The 26,422-nt window shown below is 28.1% G+C and overlaps 1 protein-coding gene across 1 annotated transcript in view; it reads left to right on the forward strand.

Annotated features, from left to right (window-relative positions):
• The first annotated feature begins 3,762 nt into the window (after window positions 1–3,762).
• The window catches only part of LOC121129864 (uncharacterized), a 279,636-nt gene continuing 256,976 nt past the window's right edge, over window positions 3,763–26,422 (forward strand). Inside the window, exon 1 of the mRNA XM_040725575.2 lies at window positions 3,763–3,835. The gene's annotated coding sequence lies outside the window, so the exon portion shown is untranslated. The remainder of the gene's footprint in view (window positions 3,836–26,422) is intronic.

Raw genomic sequence — 26,422 nt, forward strand, 5'->3', positions numbered from 1 at the left:
AGAAAATAAAAAATTATTGTGGAAAGTTTAAATGTTGTTTTCTTAACTCAGAGTATTTTAATCTTTCCATCCCAATATGGTCTAATGTATATATTATACATTAAACAAGTTGAAAAATTATTATCTAACATCTGTTAATATAAATTTGTGTAGGTATATACATGTATTTGATAAAACACACTCCGAAATGTATTAGATAATTACATAGTTAAAGTATATTTATATTTGAATAAAATAAAAAAAGAAGAAAAATGATTTTTCTTTGCTACAAAACTCGATATTGATTTAAAAATGATTTAATTGTTTTTGGATATTTTAATTAAAAATAATTTCAAAAATTATAATGTATCAGAAATTAAGGACCACTATCGTTAGAGTCAATGTAGAATCTTTATATAATGTTACAATTCCATTTGGATTCATACAAATCTTTTTTTGTAATACATTTAAAAAAATGCATGATCTTGCTCTTTGGGGAAAAAAAAACCAGTAATCTATGTACACCAGAGTGTACTGTTTTAAGGGTTAACTTAAATTGAGGATCTTTATGTGTATATTGGAAAGGCGAGGCATTAAAAACCATTTTGAAGACATCTCATGCCGTTTCAATTTTGAATAATGAGGTTTAAAACCTTTTTTTCTTTTTCATATGACTTTGCAAGAATCTCAACATTCAATTTTTTGGTGCAATCCAGTGAAATAACAAATTCTTTCGATTTATATCAATTATATATTCATATTATTTATTAATTAGTAATGAAAATAAATAATTGACTGTATTTTATTATGGAAATCTCTTTCCAGTTATAATTTAGCATGCAACCATTAGTTATTTAAAAAAATTAATGATTAAGTCTTAGATACATTTCAAAATTTAAACTAAAGCTTATTATATATGGTTTGGATATTTGTAAAAAATAGGTTGATATTTGGGATAATAAATTTAATTTATGTTCAGTGTAGTACTTCAATGGGACTCAAATAACAAAAATTAGTTTAACCTATCCAGTATTCTTGTAGACACTACGTAGACCCTCATTTTGTGTGACCCTTCCCCCTTTAGATTTTCTTACTCTACTAAAAAGTTTATAAATATTATTTTGTCATAACCATTCCTCTTTTGGATCCAGGAAAGATAAAGTTACCCATCTAAAATTAATTTTTTTAACAGTTTGTTTCACACAAAGATGTACTTAAAACATTTTGTACACCATATATTCTTTATTTTTTGCAGTAAAAGAATGTCTTACATAAATATCATATTTTAAAATATTTAAATCTCCGTTACTTTCCTTTCAAAACTTAACAAAAACATAAAATATCCATATATTTTTTTTTTACAAAGTCATAACAAAATATTCCAAATCTATAAAATCAAATTAATTTAGTATTGATGAGCAATTTGATCATTTCCACTATGTATCTCATCTATTAATATTTTATTTCAATTTTTAGTTAGTAATGCCGAGCAATTATGACCGTTCTTTTTAAAATGACAGTGAATGTAATAATTGTGTATCTTTTTGATGAAATATCTAGATATTACTTAAGCTAGACTTTTTAGCTTTTAAAGAAAAAAAACTTTTGATTTTAAAGAGTCAAAATGATGAATAATCACTAATAACTCTTAGAAAAATTATAAAATTTTTTTGGAAAAACTAGATTCAGAATAATGAAGAAAAATCGAGGATTTATGTGATTAATCCTGTGTTTTTTTCCGGAATCAGAATTACAAATAACTTATTATAAATCGTAATGGAAGTATCAGTTTTTGGTCTAAAAATCTTGGAATGGTTTAAAAATATTATAATTTTTGTTTCATCTGAATAAGTTCCATAGAAAAATATATATATCGATTGCTTTATTTAAAATTCGCTTTAAAACATTTTAATAAATGAATACTTTATACAGTCAAGTGTATTTTCAAATTGTGAATAATGATAGAATGACGTCATAGGAAGTTTTAAGTGTTCATATGTAAATAAATCGTATTACTAGATGGGTGAGAAAATCAGTCCAAGAGTGTAAAAAAAAATGAAACCACGATTTGAAAAAAAAGGATGAAATATCGACCTCACTATTGTCAAAATCTGTCTAAACAATTAACCTAACTTTCTGTTGCTTCAAGCCCCAAAGACAGAAATAACCTTTTATTTTACTGTGTGCATCATATTTATGTTCCAACTTGTACATAAGTTCTTAATGAATTAAATATAACCTGTCAGGGCTGTGGACTCGCTGAAATTTTAGGTCATGTCCGAGTCCCAAAAACAGCGAATCATTCACTTGGATATATATATGTAACCATGTCTTGTAGACTGTCTATCAATCTCAATAAACAATGTGTCAGAAAAATAAAACAATATTCTAGACTGTGTTGTATACTTTTATTTCAGCAAGGCCAATTCCATTACAGGGAATTCTTCTTTAAGGTCAAGTGTTAAAGCGGATTAATTCGTTGTTGACAAATAGAACACAGTGTGGGTTGATAAATTTTAATCTCTCTAACCCTTGTGATGTTTCTTCATCTGTTCTGCAAGGTAGTTTACTTGGACTCATGTTTTTTTAATGTTTAAAATATAGTCTACTATTTTTCAGAAGATATATTTTTATTTCCAGATGATACAGGTAGGCTTAGTTGGTATTTTAAACTAAATTTCTTAACTGGAGAATACTTTTAATTTTTGGTAAATGTGTTCTTCTTCCTTTCTCTAAAAAATAGTTAAAAAAAATTTGTTTTTTATACTTTTATATTGTTAGTTTTTTAAATCTTAATATCCTTTGCATTTTTTTATATACTTTTACCTACAAATATATTTTTTTAGTTGCATTATTTATACCTTGCCCCTTAGTAGACTTTTGCTATCGCCGCTGGGTGAAATAAATAAATGTATGGACTCTTTTTTTTCCAAAATGTACCATTCTTTTCACGAACTACTATTTTAGCTTATGACTTCACAGGCTGAAGATAAAATGGCGAAATATTTAGTGATGAAAGTCGTGTGTATAATAGGCATGTTAAAAAAATAGGAGCCGAAAATCCAAATGGTAGCCCTGAAACACGTTTTGAAGGGGATTAGCCGTGACAATGTAGGAGAAAGGAAATCAATGAACCGGGACATTAGCAAATATTACTCCGATTTCAATGTCCAATTCTACTTTCAGTCCAACAAGGACTTAGAGTTATAACTCTTCATGAAGTTGATCAGGTTTCAAATATAATTGAATCTATTTAGGAGAGGAAGTTCACTCACTACTCAGGAATTAAATAATAATGACAACTGCTTAGGAAAATAAAATTCATTCTTGAGATTATTAACAGCTAAAAAAAAACTGGTCAGCCAAAAAATTCACACGATCTCCATCACAAATGATAGTATCATGTGTGGCAAGTACAGCAGGTAAATAATTTTTTTATTGTTAGACTATCTGATTTAATAATGTAGGCCTACACACACCAGACATGTACTCATATTAGGGTTTGAATCAAAGTAACGTAGGATTATAACGGAAGCGAATTAAAAGTCGATTTTGGACCCAGTCTTAAAACAAGTACATAGAGATTACTTAAAAAGGCTACTATAACGTTGTTGATGGGTTATATATAGTTTTTCTTCCTTTAAAATGGAAAGAAGAAAGAGGAGAGTAAGTAAAAGGGAAGTAATCCTCGCCTTTTTTACGTCTCTTCCTCCTTATTCAAGAAGAAAAAGAATATATATTTCTTCTTTTAAACTTTGAACATGTATAAATACTTATATCATCAGTTTAACTTTTAACTTAGAGGCAATTGGAAGTGCTATTTCATAATTTACAATTTCTGGAAGATCAAAAACCGGTATGTTCTTTTAATTTTTTTATTAACGTCAAACTATATTAAAATATCATCAATGTTTATACTATATTATTAAAAATAAAATTGTATTTTATGTCAACAAAAACCAATATTATTACACTTATCAAGAAAAAGAAAGAAAAAATTATCAGGCATGAAATTTCAGAACAGCTTAGACTAATTTGAAAGTGAGAATTTTCTCTATCATATTAAGTTTTTGCAGTATATGTAGGTATATTTATCGAATAGAATGGTGGCACCCGGCATGTGTGGCTCATTTTATCGTAACAGAGAAGCGGAATTACGTATATTTGCTCCCTTGCCGATTTTGTAAGTTTGCTTACTGACAAGGACAAGACGTGCCTTTAATTTTCATGTTATGTTATTTCAAATTAATTTTATAAGAGCTACATCAAATCATCATGTTATTTTGCATTTTATTCATCTAAACAAAAAAATAAGCTTCAAAAGTCCAAAAAGGGTCTTTTTAAAATTTAAAAATCTGTAAAACATGAAAAAAAAAAAATATGATTATGAGTATTTTAGTCGCAAAGATGTTTCAAGTAAATAAATAGGAAGGTGGTTTGAAAAGTTTCTGACCTCAACGTGAAGATGGCATCACTCTTGAATAAAAGCTAGTTACAGCTACTTAGCAACTGTGTATGAAGTCTGAAATCCCTGAAGTTACCACTTTCATATTGTAATAAACTTGAAATTGGTAACAAACAAATCCTCCGAGATAAATTTTTCGGAAGGTCTCATCAAATTCTAAGTCATAAAAAACAACCCAGTCTTGTACATTATAGTCTAATTTTTTATCTATTTTATTTTATGCGAAATGAACATTTTTAATAAATTGTTTATTTAGCATCTTTACATTTGAGAAAATGCAATAGACTTTTTGTCTGAGTATTAATAATGTAAGATGATCTTATTTTTTCTTAAAAGGTTTTTGGGTCAATATTATCAAATAACATCGTATTTGTTATATTCATTTTACCATTCATAAATTCAGGAATTGAATCCAATATTAAATCTTAATTTTTTCAGTATATTTCGAAATTTAAATATAATATTTTATTATTTTTGTCGGGTATAATAACTTTAGACGTTTGTAGGAATAGCAGGGGCAGTTTGTTCGAAACATAATGTAGAATGACTTACAAAGTAGATAGGAAGTTCCATTTGATTTTGCGCTTAATTTTCTGACTAAAATCTTCATTCATTACAACCACTTTTAAAAAATATTCAAAAATATGGTTGTTTTTCAAAAAAAAAAATTGATATGATCATATTTGTGAATTTAGAAGGGCTTTCATTGTATTACACTGACACCTATAATATCAAACTACGCCAATACCTTTAGCAGTTAATGCAAGTAAAAAGATGGCAGCCAATTTAGAACTTGAAATACCTTCTCAACTCCTGTTTTCCCTGTAATGAAATGAACTTTTATACTCCACTGTATTTTTCCTATTACTATCATGATCAGTAATCCTCTTTTTTCTACAGCTTATGTTATTAGATTTCTAACTTATTTTAGATCTAAAAGATTTCAACATTTAAAAAAAAAAGTTTAAAAATGACCAGTCTAATTTATCTATATCTCGGTGTACAACATACACATAACTTGATAAAATAAATTGATTTATATTTGTAATTCAATAAATTAATTACTCAACACTTTTCACTTAGAATATATTGACTCTATAACATCAACGTGGTAAGTGCTTTGTAAGAATTTTCTGATTCATTGAAATTATAATCAATGTATATTTTTAAGAAAAAAAATGGGGTTTTTAAATAGGTTGAAATTGAATATTTTTTTCATTTTTTTTCAAAACCATATTGCTTAGTTATTGGCTTGAAGTTAACTACCTTTTTTTAAATTCAGAATACTGAGATATTTTTTTGCTAATATGGAAATAAAAGGAATTATTGTCTCCAAATAGACAACACTTCTAAAGTTAGATTTTTAATTTTTCGAACAACACGTGGTATTTATAAGCATGAAGTTTGTTAGATCTTAAGTAATCGATGTGTTGGTACAATTTGAGCTGAATAAATTATTATAAATGAATATGAGAGTCATAAAATTGGGTTGACATTGATGAACATTGTATTTACTGAAAGGAGCTTTGAACCCTTTATTCACAAGGTCTTTCAATGTCTACAATTATTATTATCATTATTTTTTTTAAAAGGTTATTTAAATTAAAGTTTTGCTTCAATTTAAGTCGAGTTGGTGCAAACCGGGCCTAAATGTGTCGAAGAAAGGCCTGCACTTTATTATTTGCAATCACAATATCTTTAATTATTAATATTTTGTAACATGGAGTTCATATATGTCCTAAAGGTTTTTTCTCTAAGTCATAAAAGTGATGAAAAGATAATTTTTGTCGTTGTTGAATATGATATATTTGCTATAGAAATCAAAATCTATAAATTAACGTATTTTACTTTTATGCAATTTTCGGGATTCAATAATAGATGAATTAATACTTATTTCCTATATACTCCTTAAAAGCTTCTTTCCATCATGAAATATCATAATGTTCAGTTATTCTAAAAGAATATTATGTAATTTGTGCTTCAAATAAAAAAATATTTGCTTATTCACTAATACAGTTATTTTACCTATTAAAGAAGGAAAAGTTATTTGATTCTTATGAAACTAAGGGTTCCAAAATTATATTTACATTCAATCAAAAGGTTGTATGGAGTAGAAATACAACGTCATTTTAACTGAGACTAGTAAATGTTCAAGGCAAAAGATAATCAATATTTTTATATTGAAATTAGTTGATAAGTACTTGAAAAAATTAAATAATTGATTTTTAATAAAACTCTTGAATGTACAAAAATCGAACAATTATTCATCAAATATCCTCGTGTTTAATAATCTCTCTATATATAAAATATTTGTGTGTGTCCTTTAAGGGTGCCCACACCGTTGGGCTTAGGAGGCTGAAACTTTGTATGGGTGCTTCTTTTGAACATGATCATGTTATGATGGGGGTGTCATTTTTTTTTTGGGGGGTAGGGGGGCTTTTTCTATACCCAAACATAAAAATTGTTTTTGGATCTCGACGAGACTGGATAAGAGATTGATATAAAAATCAAACAGTGATTGGCGCCTTAAATAAACTATACAAATAAATACGTTTTCTAAATCTATTGAGATCAAAAAGTTATGGGCAAAAAAAGAAACCGGTGGAAATTTAACTTACGTTTTTTTCAGGTTAAAAAAAAAAGAAGAAAAAAACAGATTTCCAAAGCAATATTTGATTCGTAGATAAAATAAAGTTTGTATAAATTTTTCTAGATATTCGTTTGCATATAAATTTGACAGATAAAAATTTATGTTTAACAGACATTTTCTGAATAGTTCTTCGATTTCTACAAGTTTTTTTTTTCTTCACACTTCAATTTTCAATTTTGAAGAAGATATGCAAAATACGATGACTTTTGAACATAAAATTTTAAGCCCTAAAATTTTCATACATTATTTTAAGTTTCCGGAACATTTTACAAAATAATTTAGGAATTTTTATAAAAATGAACCAGTTATTGAAGCTATTTTTTTGACGACATTATTCTTCATACTTTTTGGTTTTGCATGTACGAAAAAAATCTTATTAGGTTTGTGTTCCTCTTTACAATGCAAATCAATTATATTATTTACTTTTACGGCAAAATTAGTGCAAAAAAAGGTTTTTGCAATTTTCTTAGCGAATTTCGATTTGATAATTTTTCAACAAAAATAAAAAATGGACCAATCATCCAAAAAAAAATTCCATGCATATAAATAGTTTTATGTTTTTTGAAGTTTATCAAACCTATTTTTTTTAATTAATAATAATCCATATATATTATACAGGCGCAATATTATAATGTTCCCCTGCACCAAAAGGGTAAAAATATTAAAAAGAAATGACATTGACCATTTTCAATGTGATATTTTCCGCTCCCTCCCTAGTCTGAACAACGCTGGGTAACCCTTTGCTAGTATTTCATAGAAGAAAATAAAATCTTAACTTAACAGACCTACACATATTTTTTTTTAATATTTTGGTGTTCTAATTTCGGTCTCTTAATGGCTAATTTCAATAAAATTATTGTAAAAATATTTTATAAACTTATTTATTTCTATTAATATCAAATATGGATGTATATATCTTTGCCGCATAATTCTACACTCTCCCGCCCCCCCACCACCAAATAAAAAATATGTTGTATTTTTCTAATAGATTTTGTGGTGGAACATTTGTCAAAGAATATTATTTTATTTATATTCATACATGAGTAAAAAACCTATAAATATATTTATGATTGACCTTACATAACTTTGATGTATATGTACAGATAAGGGATAGAATGTACATTTAATGAAATCTATGTAGTTTAATTAAAATAATAAGAATTAGGTATATCAATTAAGAAAATATTGCATTTTGATTCAAATGGAGCTTCAATATTAAGAATCATTAAATTCATCTTTATAGTCTGAAATGTCTGATTTTGTGGATTAGACATTCTAACATTTCATGTATTGTCAGTAAGCCTCAAGAGTATAGTTTCTTTTAAATCAACTTTTTGTTGTCCTTCTGATGGATTTACTTTGAAAAACATGAAAATAACATCCAAAATGTCTGTTTTTATGGTTTACGTAGGACTTCTTTAGAACTTATTTTTTACAGTAAGTTCAAGCTTATATTTTGCAATGAAGATGTAAATAATGGAAATTAATATATATAAAATTTTGTATGTTCCATGATTTAATTGTTTATGAATCTTTTTCTGAACCGGCCAAATTGTTTTGTAACTTGTTCCTACAAAAAAAAGAGACCTTAGAAGTCTAATAAACCCATCATTTTTTATCACAACGATAAAAACCATTTTTTGTTGTAAAGTAAAAACGATATTTTAAAATTTATTTAAGATGGATTTTATACACATTAAACTATCGAACATTGCAGACAGTATATGAAATATTGCCCTTTATAAACCACAAAAGTAGACATTTCTAGTTATAAACTTCATTTGCATATTTTCCAGGGTAAAAGTAATCAGCACATTATTTAAATACATACATAGGTAAAAGTTAACCATTGATGAATTAAAACCATGTTACTTTTAATAAAATTTTGATTAAAACTCACTTGGTTTTTAAAAAGTCGCCATTTTAATCATATTTTCTATTAAAATACTCGTATTCAAAAGTATACTTAGATATGTTTAGTTAGTCCTTAAGTAAGTTTAAAGAAAGTCTATAAACTACTGTTATAAATAAGCTTTTAATACTTTATTTTTCACCCCATAGAATATTTTATAAATAAACTTTTGATAATTGTACCCTAATTTTTATTCTTTGCTTTTGTATAACATTTTCAATTAATGTCAAAAACACTTTTGAAAACAATAGTGAGTGATTTTAATGATTAATAGATTCATTCATTAGATAATTAGAATAATAAACAAATATTCAAAATTTTAATTCTACATAATTTGAATGCATTATATAAAAATCTGAGTTTAATTAATGGAAAATTTTTGAGGTTTTTAATTGATGACATTATACCAATTTTACTTATAACTGTAAAAATTAATATTTTATTTTTTAGTGTGTTTTATTAATTAATCTAAAAAACATATCCAATTTTGAATATTAATATTCTTGTCATATTTTATGAAATAAAGTTAGATTTTTTTTTACAAATTTCTTTTTTGCATTTTTTTTTACAAATTTCTTTTTTGTATATTCCTCACAAATATTATTTTCAAATCGTCACCAAATGTAATATTTATTTTTTGTTATAGTACAAACATACAATAGTTAGTTTTATACCTCAGAAATAATTAAATGAGATACTAAATAAACTTATTATAATTAATTTCGTCTTGCACATTTATCGCTGTTAAATTATAATTGGAAGAACTAAATATTTAGCTCATTAAATCTTGCATAAAATTATATTCAAAAAGTTATTAACTGAAAACATAAATTACATTTTCATTCCTTCAATTAAATTGTGCATTAAATTTGAGTATCTCATTTCATATTGGGACTATCTTTTTAATCTATTTAAAAGAATCTCTAATATCCTCCATTTACTGCCCCTCCCCAAAAAAAAAAAAAAAAAAAAAAGTAGAAACATTATTGTTGGAATACCCAAAGGAAAGAAAAGTTTACTCCGGAAATAAGACTATATGATTTAGTTAGCCCTAGCCGCCTTACTTCCGGATGTCCAATAGCTTACTCTCTCCAAGGAAAATTTCCATTGCCTCTCAAGCCAGATACGCAGCCTTTTCTTTAAGAATTCCCTGTTACGCATAGAGAATGAAACTACGCTGTAGACATTATTAAGATCTTGCCACAATGGTCATGCAAGTTCTATTCAGCCATTAAATGCTTAGTATGTCCATACTTGATGATGAAGAACAGAACATCGAAGATATAGTTGTTGATTGTTGTTGTGTTTTAAATTTTATTTACACATATTGTGCAGTTGTAGACTTTAGTATATTATTATATTGTCTGTAAAAAAAAAGTGGTTCCCATTGAATTGTTGGGCTTTGAATTCGAGGATTAATTTTAGACTATAAAATTTACTTATAGTTTCGCCTTGCTCAAATTTAGAAAACAATTTCTCAAAGGTTGATTTCGCTGTTGCAGAGTCACAATAATAATTAATGAATTTAAATCATTTATTTTTAACAAAATCATTTACTAATATTGAATTTATTATATACATATTAAAGAATTCCCTTAAAAAACTAATAATTATTAGTATATTCAAAAATTAAGTTAAATATTCCTTAAATATTAAATATTTAAGTAAACTACTTAAAATCACAATTTTATTCAATTAACATAAGTACAATAAAAAAATTATACTTTTTGGAAAGCTAGATATTTTTATGATTAAAAAGCCTGGATACTTTTTATCCGTAGCTGATGAATTGATATACTGCACATGATAATTATGAAAAAAATACTACAACTATGGGAACTGATAATTTTCAGCCAATTTTTGAAAGGAAAAGAAATAAAATGTTCTACTTCTGCTGATTAATTCAGGAGAAGAATAAACAAAAATGCAGTGTATTTTCGTGTCAGCTATTTTAATTATTTTTCATGAGCTAAATCCTATGTGAGTTAAGACAGACTCTTCGTTTTATGAAGTGCATATGAAGCGTAATACATAAAATATATAGAGTAATTTATAAAAATCAAGGACCTTTGTTCAGATTTCGTATATTATCATACTTAATTATTGATTATAATAGTTATAAAATTATCAATTTAATGTTGATAATATTAATTAATTGCAACAAGTAAAATACATAAGGCTTTTTATCTCGTTTTCTGTGTTTGTTTTGCATCGTTTAAAAAATTTTGTTTGCGAAATTTAGATATCCCTGATTTGATGTCATAACATATTGTAATATCCCTTTTTACTTGTATCAGTATTAATAACGTGAAATTAAAAGCTATTGAATGAGTTGTCATAGTCAAACTTTACAACGTCTAATTATGACGGAAATATGTAAAGTATTGTTAACATGTATACAATTTTCTATTATTATTGAAGGGGAGTAGATAAGTTAGGAATAATTAGCTTACTGCTGTATTGGATTTGAGTATTGTTTTCATTAATTTTTTTAAAAGAAAGGACCAAGACATAAATATCTCATCATTTAAAAAGATATGGAATCGGATTAAATTCCTTTCTATTGTTTCATTTCAAACTAAGATTATTTTATGTTCAAAGACAAAATAGGTCAACTTTCTTTTGATTATTTACAATTTATTTTTTTATACTGATGTACAAACTATAGTTATTGATGTGATTCTGAAATTATATGTAATGTTTAATCCACATTTGTTTAGTTGACAAATAATCCTGATAGTGTATTATTTCTATTGAAATAAACAGAAAATTATACTTTTGATCTATAATAAGGGCAGGTAAAGGGTGATTCAAAACGAGCGGTTTTTGGTTGTAGAAATAAAACACATAAAATATTATATTATGGTCAAAACTTTGTTATGAACTGAAAAAACAATCCTTTATAATTATTTCTTGAAAATAATCCCCTTCATATGTTGGCCGCAACTGGCCTTTAAATGATCCATTCTTTCGCGCCAATTTTCTATGATGCGCTCGAGCATTGTGGCCGGAATCTCACGAATAACTCGCTCAATATTTGCTTCCAATGCTTCAATCGTCGCTGGTTTATCCACATAGTCTTTTGCTTTTACGTAGCCCCAAAGAAAAAAGTCCAAATGTGTGAAATCAGACGATCTTGGTGGCCAATTCACCGGGCCAAAACGTGAAATTAATTGATCAGCAAAGTGATGTCCCAATAAGTTCATTGTTACGCACGCTGTGTGACAAGTGGCATCTTGTTGTTGGAACCAAATATCGTGGAGACCATGTGCTTCAATTTGAGGTACCAAAAAGTATGTTACCATGTCGCGATAACGTTCTTCACGATCTTTGCCTACACTCTCGGCTACGCCCGCAATATTTTCTACGCTGCGAGCGGTAGGTGGCCTACCAGACGACGGGACATCCTAGCAAGTTGCTGCCCCTTCAAATTTTTTGATTATTTTGCGAATTGTAGATTCTGAAGGTCGATTATGTGGATCATAAGTTGGGCGTAATTTGCGAAAAACTTCTTTCACAGAACGCTGATTTTCATAGTACAATTGAACAATTTGTACAAGTTGTTGTGGCGTATATATTTCCATGAAGATTTATCAAAACAATACTGAATAAAAATGACGTATGAATTTGACAGAACTCGCGTGCGCCTGTCAAAAATCCCTACTGGAAAAAACCACTCGTTTTAAATCACCCATTACATACAATGTCTACACAAGGCTCAATCTTAGTTTTCATTATATTTATTACCAACCGTTTTTACTGTAAAACCTAAGCATATTTGTAGATATGTTACTTACAAATATTAGTTTAGAATATCCATTTACAATGTATCATATATTATTTTCATTGTTTCTCTCCATTTACAGTACATTCTCACACAATTGCAGTTTTTTTCATTAGGTGCATATTATGGGATAGTTTTTTGTGAATATTGATATAGACGACAGAAACATCATAAATAAGTAATTTTAATTTTTGAATTTGTACCGATTCCGTTTAACCAATCTTAAAGCTAAGTTTCAATTATCGTCGGAGTCAGTTATTTACGACAGATCCTTGTATGTAGTAACCGCGAATAATGAGAGTTTATTACACCATAACCATAGAATAATACAAATTAACATACACTTTTTTATGTTATAAGTCATATTCGAGTAGTACTTTATAGAGTAATCACGAAAAAAATGGTATTTTAATCAAATATGGGCTTCAACGGACAGTCATAAACCATTTTATGATAACATAAACTTTTCAAAAGTATAAGATAATTTTTAATCAGAAATAACCAAAACTCTTGATGGAAATATGTGTATATTTTTTAACTAAAGTGTTATGTTGATATATATTATGTAAAACGATCCAATCTTGGGAAAAAACAAGTTTAAGAGTTTTAGTTTTTCAATGGTTTTTTTGGCATACAAATAGTGTCCAAAATGTCATATTTGCAAAAGCAAAAGAAACTCATTTGTAATTGTTTTTTCACTTTCAATAGAGTTTCTTAAATTTTGGAAATCTTATAAAGGAAGAAACTACTCGTGGTTGATATATATGTTAACAATAACAGCTAAGTAACTTATTAACATAAATATATATATTTTCTTATTTTGCAAAATATTTTTAATCCAATTTATCACATAATTTTGAGAGTATTTTTCCTCGGAATCATGGAATAAATCATATTGGTGTTGAACTGTTAAAAGTTTCTAAGGGGATGAACATGTTTTAAATGAAAAAAAAATAATAACACCCATGATAAATTTGTTTACCCCAATTTTTTAGTATAAAAAACATCATAGATCCAACTGAAAATAAACTTATTTAATGTTCAATCCAAATATGATTTTATAAATCGTAGCTATTAAATCATTAGGGTAGAAATACTTGATCATTCAAAATTTTCTCAGCTTCTACCAATTCTGATATTTATAATAATATTTTCCCGTACAGGTATTATGGGTTTGTTGAGAGGATTTAACAAATTTCCAAACATTTTCACTAAATTTTAAATTGCTCATCTTTTAAATATTGTTTCAGAAAATAAAATAACTTGATCTTTTTTTCTTGTAAATCTTTTAAAAATGTAATATAAGATACATTCTTTAATTTTAGCTATAATACTAAGCAATTCGAAAAAAAATATTAAAAAAATATTACTTTCCATTATATTTCTTCATTTTACTAGATTTTTGTATGATTAGACACATGCTATAGTTAGTAACTGTATTCAAGATAACTTAATAAATAATTTATCTGATTGAACGTGGGAATTTTTTTAATCAATTGGTATTACCTGAAATTATCCCAGATACAGTAATTTCATTTTGAAAATGTGGCTCTTAAACGGAATGTTACTTGAAAAGAGTGATAAAAAAAAAGTACTCTAAAGGCCAAACCTACTGCAATTAAAAATTTTATTGGGTATTTTCATGTTCTTTGGTTTTAATAACAATAAAAAATGAGCAGAAATGTTGTTGCATTGTGTTAAAAAACTAAATAGATATAAATCATATATATTCCATTGTTAGAATGTGGTTGAAAAGCTTAAGTAACAAAATCCTACGATACAAAGTATCTCGTAGAACAATCTCCCAAGGGCAAAAATCTGAGATAAAAAAACACAAAATACTTATTAAATTAAATATCAAACTTTAAAGATTCTTTCTTGACCTAATGAAAGGGTTTCAAAAAAAAATAGAAACACACTTCTATTATATCTGGCCGAAAAGCTATTTAAAAAAATCCCATATTTTTAATTTTTTTTGCTAAATAAATAATTGTTGATGTTCCATTTTTTTTTTTTTTTTTGAGTTCTTTAGTATATTATTTATACTTCCATCGTATCGTTGGATTGGTTTTAAAATATATTTTAAAGAAGCATCATAAAGTAAACTTAAAACTATTTTAAATTAACAAGAACCTAAATATTTTTTTATTATACTTATTTATAAATAAAATTTATTTTTAAAAGGGATATAAAAATGTTTAGTGCATAAATCAATATATCAAAGTTAAGTAAAAATAATCAAAAGCTATGTTATTCTATATTGTTTAAATCTGTTGAACTATACATCAATTATTTGTAATAATGTTCAGAAATTAAAAAGATATAATTCAATTTCAAAGAATCAAGACATTTACAATAGATTTGCAATAGACTTGCCACCATATTTATTTGATCATTGGCAGTAAAATGAATTTAGCATCATTTACACTTTTAGCAAGACAATATCTAAGTCTTATTTTGACAATCAAACTTGCATTATCAATAAAGTTGTATGAAATATGACTTAAAGGTGTACAATATTTTCTAGTGGGCCATTTTAAAAATGTTTTATTTTCAAAAGATATTATCATAATTATTTTATTCTTGAAGAGAGAACATAAAGTTATCACAAGTGTGTCGGATCTTGAATGACAGAGAGTAAAACTATGGATTTGTTGGGGAGTCCTTCATAGGCTTATTGGATAAGAAGTAAGGTTTTTTTTTATGTTACGACTGATTACACCTAATCTAATAAAACTTCATGACAGCTAAGAGTCTTTATCTGAAATATTTTTCAAATTGCCAGGGTTAACTTATCATTTTTTTAGCAAACTAGTAAGTTATTTTATATACAGCTCGAATGATAAATTAATTCCTCATTATTTTCAAATACATTCTACCAAATTTTCATCCATGTTTTGAATTATGAGTGGAATTAGAATTTCTACTGAGATCGGATCTATTAATTGATTCGCACTCTTTACTAAAAATTCAAAATAAGTTTTCATTTTAAAGAAAAAAAGTTTGTTGAAATAACCACAAATTCATAAGAAATGTTCAGTAATTGAGAAAACTTTCAACTTTTTTAAGCTTGATAAAATCCCTTTCGAGAGAGCACCAATAAACAAATGTTACTTCCCATATTGAATTTTAAAATGTTCATATAAGGAGATAATGAGTATATAGAGTTCAATAATCCCTAAATTAATTAAAAAAGTAAATTATTTCAGTTTTTTTTAAAGCAACATTCAAAAAATTCTATCGTTATTTTCTTAAATGTTACAGTAAAAAACATTTAAAGTATTATGTAGTTACAAATTAATATTATAAAATAAATTTGGGACATTTGGAAAAATTACTATAAATCAAATAACTTCAAATGCATCGGTTATAAACTTCTCATACTGGTTTAGTACATGTTTGGAAAAACAGTGACGCTAGGTATAGCTCCAAAACATGTGCGGTATTTCAGTTACATTATAATAATTCAATAGGTGTGCATGTATTTTTGAAAATTTAAAAATCCAATTTGAAAATAATTTGGGGCATAGAAGGTATTATTTTTGATTAAAAATGGAATTTGAATAAAAGTAAATTTGTTAAACCAATTCCTCATAGTGTTTACACCCATTTCTTTAAACATAGAAAACCAAAACATATCCTTCGTTGTGTTAAGATGTGTAACTCCCTGTTATAAATATTTAATTATTATTTGGTGTTTATTACTCCAATACAGATTGGATCTTCTCATCTTATATACTTTCAATATTCACTCTTTTAAATAAGCATTTTAATATTCTGGTGTGTCATCGTTGACGATAAAATTAGTGGAAATCCTCCTCAGATTCTAATAATTGTCAGACTTCTCTCTCTCTCTCTCTCTGTTCCTTTTACCCTAACTTCGAATGTAAATCTTGTTTATCTCTCTTCACTGAAATCAATACTCTACCCGTTGTTTTTTTATTTGTCTTATCGTATCTTTGTTCGTCATGGGCAAGCGTGGGAGGAAAAGTAGTGTTGATAACTACACTGATAATAATCTTCATGATGATCTGGCTATTCTATCTCCTAAAAAACTTGATTCCTGTATGTCTCACATCAAACAGATAATATTGGAAGCTATCATGGAGAGCACTTCTCTAGCTATCAGGGATATCTCTCAACTACAAGCTAAAATTGAAACAGTCACAAACAATTTTTCTGCGTTAGAATCGTCTATCTCATCTTTAACTGAGAGACAAAATAATCATTCAAAATAAATGATTAAACACTCTGCTGATCTCAAGGATCTAAAAGATTTGGTCTATGGACAAAATGAACGAAAGAGAGAATAATAGACGAAAAGTCATCATATATGGTATTTCTAAAGATTCCAAGATTAAAAGACTTATGTATGACAAATTTCAAATTCAGAAAAATGATTTTCAATTTTCTTTCAAAATTAGAAATAATCATTCTATTGTAACTAATCCACAAGTCATTACCGGTTTGAATGATGAAAGTATTAAAAATATTTTGTTGAAGCGTAAGTCAGATGAGATACGTGTTTTCCCCCTTCTCACAAAAGCTCAAAGAGAATTGAACAACACCATCAAAGAAAATTTCCTTAAAATAACGAAGAGTCTCCGGGGATTCTTCAATTAAAGAGGAGGTCAGGAATTTTCCACATTGTCCCAAAAAAAAAAAAAAAAAATTTACTATATTTTATATAAACATACGAAGCATTTTTAATAAATTAGAACTTTCAAGATGTATTATTGGCGACTTCAAACCAGCTATTGTATGTATAATAGAAACATGTCTTGATGATCACAGTAACAGCGAAATTATTTGGACTAATTACAACCTTATCTCCGGCCCAGATCACTTAATGGGGTCCAAGAAAAGAGGAGGTGATGTGGTGGTCTTTTGCTTTGAAAATCTCATGGGTTCTTCAGTTAGGGAAATCTCTTAAGTAAACTTCCAAATATGCAAAGTCAATGTGGTAATCATAGGATCCTTTCTATATATCGCTCTCCTAGTACCAAACATAATGAAGACCAATTAATTTCTACATTTCTTACTAAGATCAACTCATTCTGACACAATCATCTGTGGGGACTTCAATCTTCCTAATATTGATTGGTCATCTTGGATCCCCTCCTTGTCTAATAGTAGGTTGTATATAGAAATCTTTCAAGATATTTTCCTTGAACACAAAGTAAGTAAAGCTACACACTCTAAGGGCAATATTCTGGATCTGGTGATCTCCTCCTCCAATTCTACAGATTTTACAGGGGTGACTATCTCTCAATAAATAAAATACGTTTCACAATTGACTGGGTCAGACATTTACCTCTTCCCACCACCCAACCAATGTTGATACTGCCTGGACACTAATAAGAAATACGTGTACTGAGCATGTTAGTAGCTATATCCCGTGGTGGGTGCATAAGACTAATCACGATAAAAAGGAAAAGGAAATTAAACAATTTGTCCTTTAAAACGACGTTCTTGGGATCATTTCAGACGGTTTCCATGTCAAGATAATCTACTTTACTAAATAAATATGGGAAGAATGTTGTCTAACTTATTCGACAAAATAGGATTAAAAATAAAATTGAGCAACTATAAAAACTTCTCACTATAATTATGAAACCTCTACTCAATTATCAAAAAGAAGAGAGTAGTTTCTGGTAACAACGGAATTGGTTCGATACGAAATAATGAGGGTCTACTCATCTTAGATGATGTTGGCATAGCTTCTTTTTTTAACATGTATTTTGCATCAGTTTATCAACCCAAATTGAATCAAGTACATGAGGGTTATATTGATATGATTTCAGGGGCCGTCCATCTCTGTATCTTTCTTTTCCCTTGAAGAAGTTCGTTCTGTAATTGTAAATATCCGTTGCTCTTCCTCCACTGGACCTGACAGAATTAACTCATTTTTCTTTAAATGAGTTGTTAATAGTGTTGCCTTCCCTATATCCATGTTCTTTAATCTTTCTTTTCAAATTGGATATGTACCAAATGACTGGAAAATAGCCCATTTGGTTCCCATCGTTCAGAAGGGAGATCCTTCTAATAACAGGCTCATATAACGTACAAGAATTCCGGTAAAATAATGGAGTGGATCATTAACTGGAAGCTACAATCATTCCAAGAGAGTAATAAACTCATTTGTAGGAGGCAACACAGATTCTGTCCTAATATGTCGTGTGTATCGAATCTAATTTCTTTGTGGGATATTATCGTTAGTCGTCGTAACTTTAACCTTGACTGTGTTGTAATATACTTTCATTTCAGCAAGGTCTTCGACAATGTCCCCCATGGGGAACTTCTCTTTAAATTGTCTAACATAGGTAAAGGGTCGGTTGTTACAGTGGCTTAGTTCCTGGTTGACGAATAGGATACAGAGTGCAGTGATCAATTCCCCTGTTTCTGGGCCTAGTGACGTTATTTTATCTGTTCCACAAGGTAGTGTACTTGGACCCTCACTCTTTGACATTTACATTAAAGACTTAGTACATAATTTTTCAACAGATACATTCTTATACGCGGATGATACGAAAATCTCATGTTCTGATTTAAACTCTGTCAACAATGTCTATGGCAATTTATTAACTGGAGTGTAACTTAGAGAATACAGTTAATATTTAATAATAAATGTATCTTCCTTCCTTTTTTCCAAAAAAGAGTTAATCCATCCAAATCTTTAGGTGGTAGATTATTACTTGGACTTAGGAATCTACATCTCTTGTGATTTGAAATTGAAGAGGCGTATTCAATACATTATAAAGAAGGCCAATCGCAACCTTGGAATTATTAAAAGAGCTTCAAAAATCGTGACCCTATGTTTATGGTAAAACTATATAACTTTATGTCCTCTTGATGCTAATGTACGTATATGAGATCTAGAATCCTTCAAGAAACTAATTGATTGACTTCTTAGAAAAGGTGCAAGCTAGATTGTTGTTGTTTTTTCCTTCATATGGAAATAACAAGAACTACGAATGCAAAATCAAAAGACTTGGCCTCATCACTTTCTTTCATAGACGTGCAATTAAATATATATGATTACATTACACCGAATTTTACACAAAAAGATTAACCTATCTCCCCCAACCTGGATACTAAATAAAGACTATCTTTTCCACAAAACGAGACTCTCCACTGAAAATACCATCTACCTAACAAAACCAAAGAGGGATATTTTTAAGCATAGTTTCGAATACAAATCTATTATTCTTTGGAACTAAATACCTTCTTTTTTTTGTCGGGGAAGTGACCCTAACTTCAAGCGATTTTTAGTAAATTATTTTTTTGTGTGACACTTGTTTGTTTTTGTTTCCTCTGTACTGTCACGTTTTTTTATGTTTTTGTATTTTATATCTTAATATTTGTATTATAAATACATCACTATTATTAAGAACGAGGTGTTTTATATTTTATAAAATAATACCTTTATAGGCTTTGTTTATCGCTCTGGTCAAAATAAATAAATAATTTTTTATTTGGTCATTCTTAGATTTCCGAATATAATAAAATATATGTATTATCAAACAAACTTTCATCCTCAACTTAAGGTTTATAAAAGTTGATTAAATTACTGTTATAATTGCAAAAGTATAACAACATGAGTTTATGAGATAATTCGGTATTTTTTACCGTAATAGTTATGAGTAAAATAAAGTGAAATATATTGATAATGATTATAGAGTGTATTATAAAATTATTATTATTATTGCTTTGTTTGTAAAATAATTGAAAAGAAGGAATTTCTTTTCTTAAAAACGTTAGAGATTCTATAATTTTATATTTTTGAGTATTTTTACAATGTTTATAATTGTCAATCATTTTCGGTGAACAACATAGATTGGTATTAAAGTTAATTTTTATCATGAAGTGTCTAATGTATTTTTAAATATGAGCAAATACTTTCATATGGAATCTACTAATCCTTAGAAAATGTAGTGTAAAGTTAAAAAAATCCCACTTTTGACTGGTTTGTTTTAAAACAGAAATCACATGTCCGTCTTGTTAGTCTTTGAAAGCCAAAAGAGTTCACTTGAAGTAAGGCAAAATTTTAGTTAACCAGAAAGGAATACTTGCATCATAACCCAAAGGGTCGAATGAACCCAATATATATTTAATTGTATATGTTCCATAAATATATGTTTAGCACATTGCATAGCCGTGTTTAATAAAAAATCATTATTTTTTAAAATTTATTTTAGATGTTATAATGCGTAATAGTTCTCATTAGCAAATACAGTCAAACTATAATTTTCAGCGTAAATTTTACACATTACTTTTAAAGGTTCCTGACAAGCATTTATTTTCCAAGTGCTACAGATTGAGATGGGGGCAATGTACATATTTTGTTTCCTCTTGTAGATCATGTATGTTATATTTACAATTTGTTTCAAACAAAAAAAAAAGGTGTATTTCTCTAGATGAAACAACTAAAAAAATTAATAACAAAAAATTTTCAATTTTATTACAAATATGTTATAAAAAAATTAAAGGCAATGTTTTATAAAATAAATGTTTTCCGTGATTGAAGTATTCACATACGGACCAGCTACGCCCTCCAAAATAATTTTAGTCTCAATTCAACAGTGGAAAATTCTAAAACTATAGGGGAGAATCGGGTGGGGTTGAACAGTTGAGAATTGTTAGTATCATAAAATGCTAATTTCTCAACCAAATTTCAAAAAATTAAATTGTAACTGTTGAACAACTATTTGGTTACATTTAGTTATAAAAATATTGTTTTGTTTGATCATATGTTTCCTCTAACATACAAAAAATATTAATGGGGGTTGGTAAACACTAAATAAACCTTTGAATAACTCAAATTTTAAATATTCTTTAGAACTTTTGGATTGTTTATAATTTGCTCTAATTTATATATATATAAATATGAGATAGCATTTTTTTAGCTATGTGTAGCCACCATACAGCACCTTGTTCTTCATCATCTGATTACTTTTATTTCTTGGAAGACCCTTTGGAAATGGTTGGATTTCCTCGATTGATATTTCCCGTGAATTATCTGAATCTCTGTCCTTTCTTTTATTATTTTGTACAGGATTGTTAATACATGGGAAAGGTCACTTACGTTTGATCTCATGAAGTCAACTTTTTGAAATAATTCAAAATTCAATAGATATATTTTAACCAGATATATTTTTGGTTTTATCCAATCTTATTCTTGGAAAAATAAATAGGCAGAAAAGTTTACACGCACTTACAATACCAACCATAGTAACAAATTTGCCCTTTTCTCGCGACACAACTTGTTCCACATCCTTCTGTGGTACTGAATTTTGGCATTTTTGGAGTTAATGGGATTCCAAAATTATATATTCTGTGAATTTCGAAAGTATTATTTTAAAGAACACATATTTAGTATTTGTCAAAAAATTTACTGCCTAATGTTAAATAAAAAAGCATAAAAGTACCTCTATATTATCATTTTTATTTTAATAGGGTGAAACTGTACACGTGAGGTTCGACCCAAACACTTGGGTTCGAAATCACCCCAAAACACTGATTTTTTTTGCACAAAAATTTGCAAAAAATAATTACAACTTTCTTTAGTATAATTGGTGCATTTAATCAACTTAAAGTTGATTAGATATATCTCCTAATATCTGTTTAAAAATTGTAACAGAAGTACCATCAAACTTCCATGTCCTCTAAATTATTGCAAGCTCATTATTTAGCAAATCCATTGCATAAAAAAGGAAGTATTGTGTTTTGGAAAAGATTGAACCTAATCAAACTAATTGAAACATGATAGTTTCCGAAGAAATCGAGTCTATGTCCCGCCCCCCTTCCGCCCATTTGAATTCCCAAAGTCCTCCCTTATATCAGAACAGAAGCAGTAATTGGCAATCCTTACTCTTAGATCCTTTCAATCAGAGTCATTGTCCAAAAATTTGTGGTGCTCAGATTATAATTTATTATATAATGTAAGTATCGCTTTGGACTTTTTTTGTGTGGATATTCTGGAAGAAACACTGGATGGATTAGTGATGAAGCTATCTACAAAATCATCTTCATAAAAAACTTATTTTCATCCATAAAAACATTTAAGTAATACCTTTTTAAAAATATTTACACAAGTTCTAACGACATTGGAAATTTAAATCTTCCTTATCTCCCTTTGTACGAAATATTAGTTTAGTAAAAAAAAATATTTTAAAGTTATAACTAAGTTTTACATGACAGTTTGGGAAAAAAGTTATATTATGAAGTTTCAAATATGCTATTTTGTATTGTACTTAATCTAGGTATAATTTATTTTTAGACAATATATCACTTCTGATGACTCATTAAAAAATATTTTAAAAATAGATTTTGTTAAAGATCTGGGATATAAAATATGTAAACAAAAAAAAAAGTTTGGAAAAAGTGTTTTCGCACATAATTAACATCCATTTAAATTGAAAAAGAAGAAGATATTAATAAAACAAATGACTAATAAAAACGTTCAGGTCGTATTGATATTCTTGTCAAACTTCATTAACCCTTCGTAAGAGTATACTTCCTGAGATTCCTTGTAGTCTAACTACGGGCTATGATAGGATCTTTTGTCATTTAATCAATTTATTATGAGATCATCCAATCAAGTTAGTGTACAGACGATTTTGTTTAATATGACATAGTTAGGCATACCATTTATATTAGGAATAAAATAATCTAGCACCAGCGTAAATTACGTCTAGACACTGATTTATAATGAGGGTTATCTATGACAGAATGTCATGAGATTTTATAATTTAATACCAATTTAAATCCCAAAATAAAGTTTTTGAGTATGTTAATTGAGAGGTCTATGACGTACAGTTTTCATGTGTTTATTATTTTATATATTAAAAAAAAGTAATGAATGGATTGAATCCATATAATATATATATCTATAATTATATATCAACATATATCTTATAATTATTCATTATTTTTAGCGATAAAAAAACCTCCAAGAATATAACGGGGGAAAAAACTACAAATATGTTGATAAAAACATCGTAGAATATATTACAACCTTTTATAAAGGTTTTTTGGGCCTTTTCCGAGATACAAAGAAATATATGGTGAGGATTTGTCCAGAGCGAGCTATTTTATTAATTTTTTTTCTTCAAACCTTAACGTCTACATTATACGCAATTTTATATTTCTTTTGCAGAAACTAGAGCTCTAAATGACTAAAAATTAATGTAATTTGTATAGAAAACATTTGTTGGATAAAATAATACATTTCCTTCGGAAACTAATGGCAACTCATTCCAACTAGAATTATATAAAAGAAGTACTTACATAGAAGATCAACTTCTATTTAACCACTCCAAACACAATAATGTATTTTTAAGAAAATATTGTACAAAGTGGAGCAACCCATATCAACATGTAGAACAAAGTGAGGAAAAATTATTCTCCTGGCAACAAGGTGCGTGAGTTATAATACAATTTGGTCCAAAAAAAAAAAAGTATATCGACTCGAATATGTTTTCTAGATGAGATGGTTTAGTTGTAGTACTAAAATATCTTCTTATACCTAATCGCTGCAGCTTACAGCAACTGGATTATCAGGCTAAATTTTTCATCTTCTGGATACATACTTTATCAAAGATTTAGAAGCTGCGAATAAAACTAATCAAGGTATCCAATCTGTGACCAATAGGGCATGAATAGATTTTACCACATAGTAGTTTGTTTATTTAGCCAAGAATAGGGACGCCATTTAGTGGCTAGAAGATTAAAAGAAAATGTATTCAATGAGTAGTTTTTGTAAATTAATAAACAGCGTGTTAACTATTTAGCCAAATACTGTGGTGCCACCTTCGCAATTTTTTTCGGTTCATTTGCTCACTAATCCCATTGGGGCAATTTATCATGCGAATAGATATAAAACATTGTCTACGGGGGGGAAAATGCATATTCCTATGTCTTCTTATTGATAATAACTATACTCAGTATTTTTAGGGATTGAATTGCAAAATATTTTGGAAGTTCCACTTTAATTTTGAAATAACATATCACTAGATGTCTTCGAACTATATATTTAATTTTGGTAGGATTTGCAATATATTGAAATAAGTTAGTTAAAGTCAAAATGGACTAAACATCTATTAATTATAATCAAAAAAACTTTTCGTTGGAATTCTGACTCTAATAATACAAACTTCTCCGTACTACTAAATTTTACTGTATACCTATAATATATTTAGGTCGTATATGATGTAAGAAAAATTAATAAAATATTTCATTAAAGACTATCGAAAAAATAGTATGTTACATATTGGTTGAAGCAAAAAGATAAAAATATTATAAAAACTAGGCTTTATCTTGATAATATTGATTACTTTTCATTGCCTTTAAAATTAGATCTAGACTCACAGCATGAAACTCTAAAGAAATAGTCCTTCTTATCTTTTCATCTAATTATAAAGATATAATATTATAATAATATGAAACTTTTTTTGTATATTGGCTATTCAGATTATGATACAGAGCATTATTAAGACGGCAATGTAATCAATCGTACTCTCATATCTCTTGCTGAAGAAATAAAGTAAACATACATAACATAATGGTGATGAGTAGATAGACATATTGAATTTGTAGCGACCTTGGGCTACAGGGGGTCGGTCCTTGTATTTTCAACCCGCAATTTAACAAAAATCAGATTGTTCATCATTTAGTAGTTAAGTTTTTTAACCCTATAAACGTCATATTTCTTACAAAACAGGTGTTCCCATTCTAGGGCTTTCAAGTTTCACACAATTGACTAGCAACTCAAGCCAACCCACTTTTTCTCATACTTCTATATCAGAAATTGAAATTCACTCACATTTTTTAAAACAAAAAAACAGTAACCTTGAATTGGATCTGAGTACATTTTTTGGGTTCCAACATTGAGTACTGGTCGATTCTATCAGTAGTTTGACCATTTTCTAAATGTGTAACTATGCATTTTCATGTGATTCTTTTCGGTAAAGTTCTTTTAGTCAAGTTTTTTTCTTCAGTATATCGTATTTGTCATAAGTCCTTATCCACTTTTTATACAGATAATAACGTTTAAATTTTGCGAAAATTTCATAAAAAGGGAGGAATAACAAAAAAGGTTTCCTTTTAGGCGCTTATTGAAGAAATAAAATCAGTTGTAGGTCTTTTAGGAGTTCCAAAATACAGAAATGGAAATTTTTTGTCAAAAAGTCGTTGCGCTCATCAAAACCAATGCCAATCCCTCCGTGATTGCACGTAACTTGAGGATCAGTAGGACTGACAAAAATCTCTACAACGACAACGAATTCTTTGTTAATCGTCACAGGTCGGGAAGACCAAAATCTGTCCGTACAGAAAGCATCATAAGGAGTGTGAAGGTAAAGATAGACGCGAACCTTTTTGACAACAGCTGCCAAATGGCTAGGGACATCAGCGTTCACCGAACGGCTACCCGGTGCATCGTTGAGGAGGATTTGGGTTGTCACAAAAATTCAGGGTTTGATGGCTTTACAAAAACAAAAGAGGCTGGAATGATCGAAAATCATCCTTAATAAATTGAAGAAACCCAATAAGAAAGGATTCTAAATTTTTGGGATGAAAAAAATTTCACAGTCGACCAAGTCAGCAACTCCTGCAATTTTCGGTACCTCGACA

Source organism: Lepeophtheirus salmonis, chromosome 14 (assembly GCF_016086655.4).
Source record: "Lepeophtheirus salmonis chromosome 14, UVic_Lsal_1.4, whole genome shotgun sequence".
In the NCBI taxonomy this organism is placed as follows: Eukaryota; Metazoa; Arthropoda; class Copepoda; order Siphonostomatoida; family Caligidae; genus Lepeophtheirus; species Lepeophtheirus salmonis.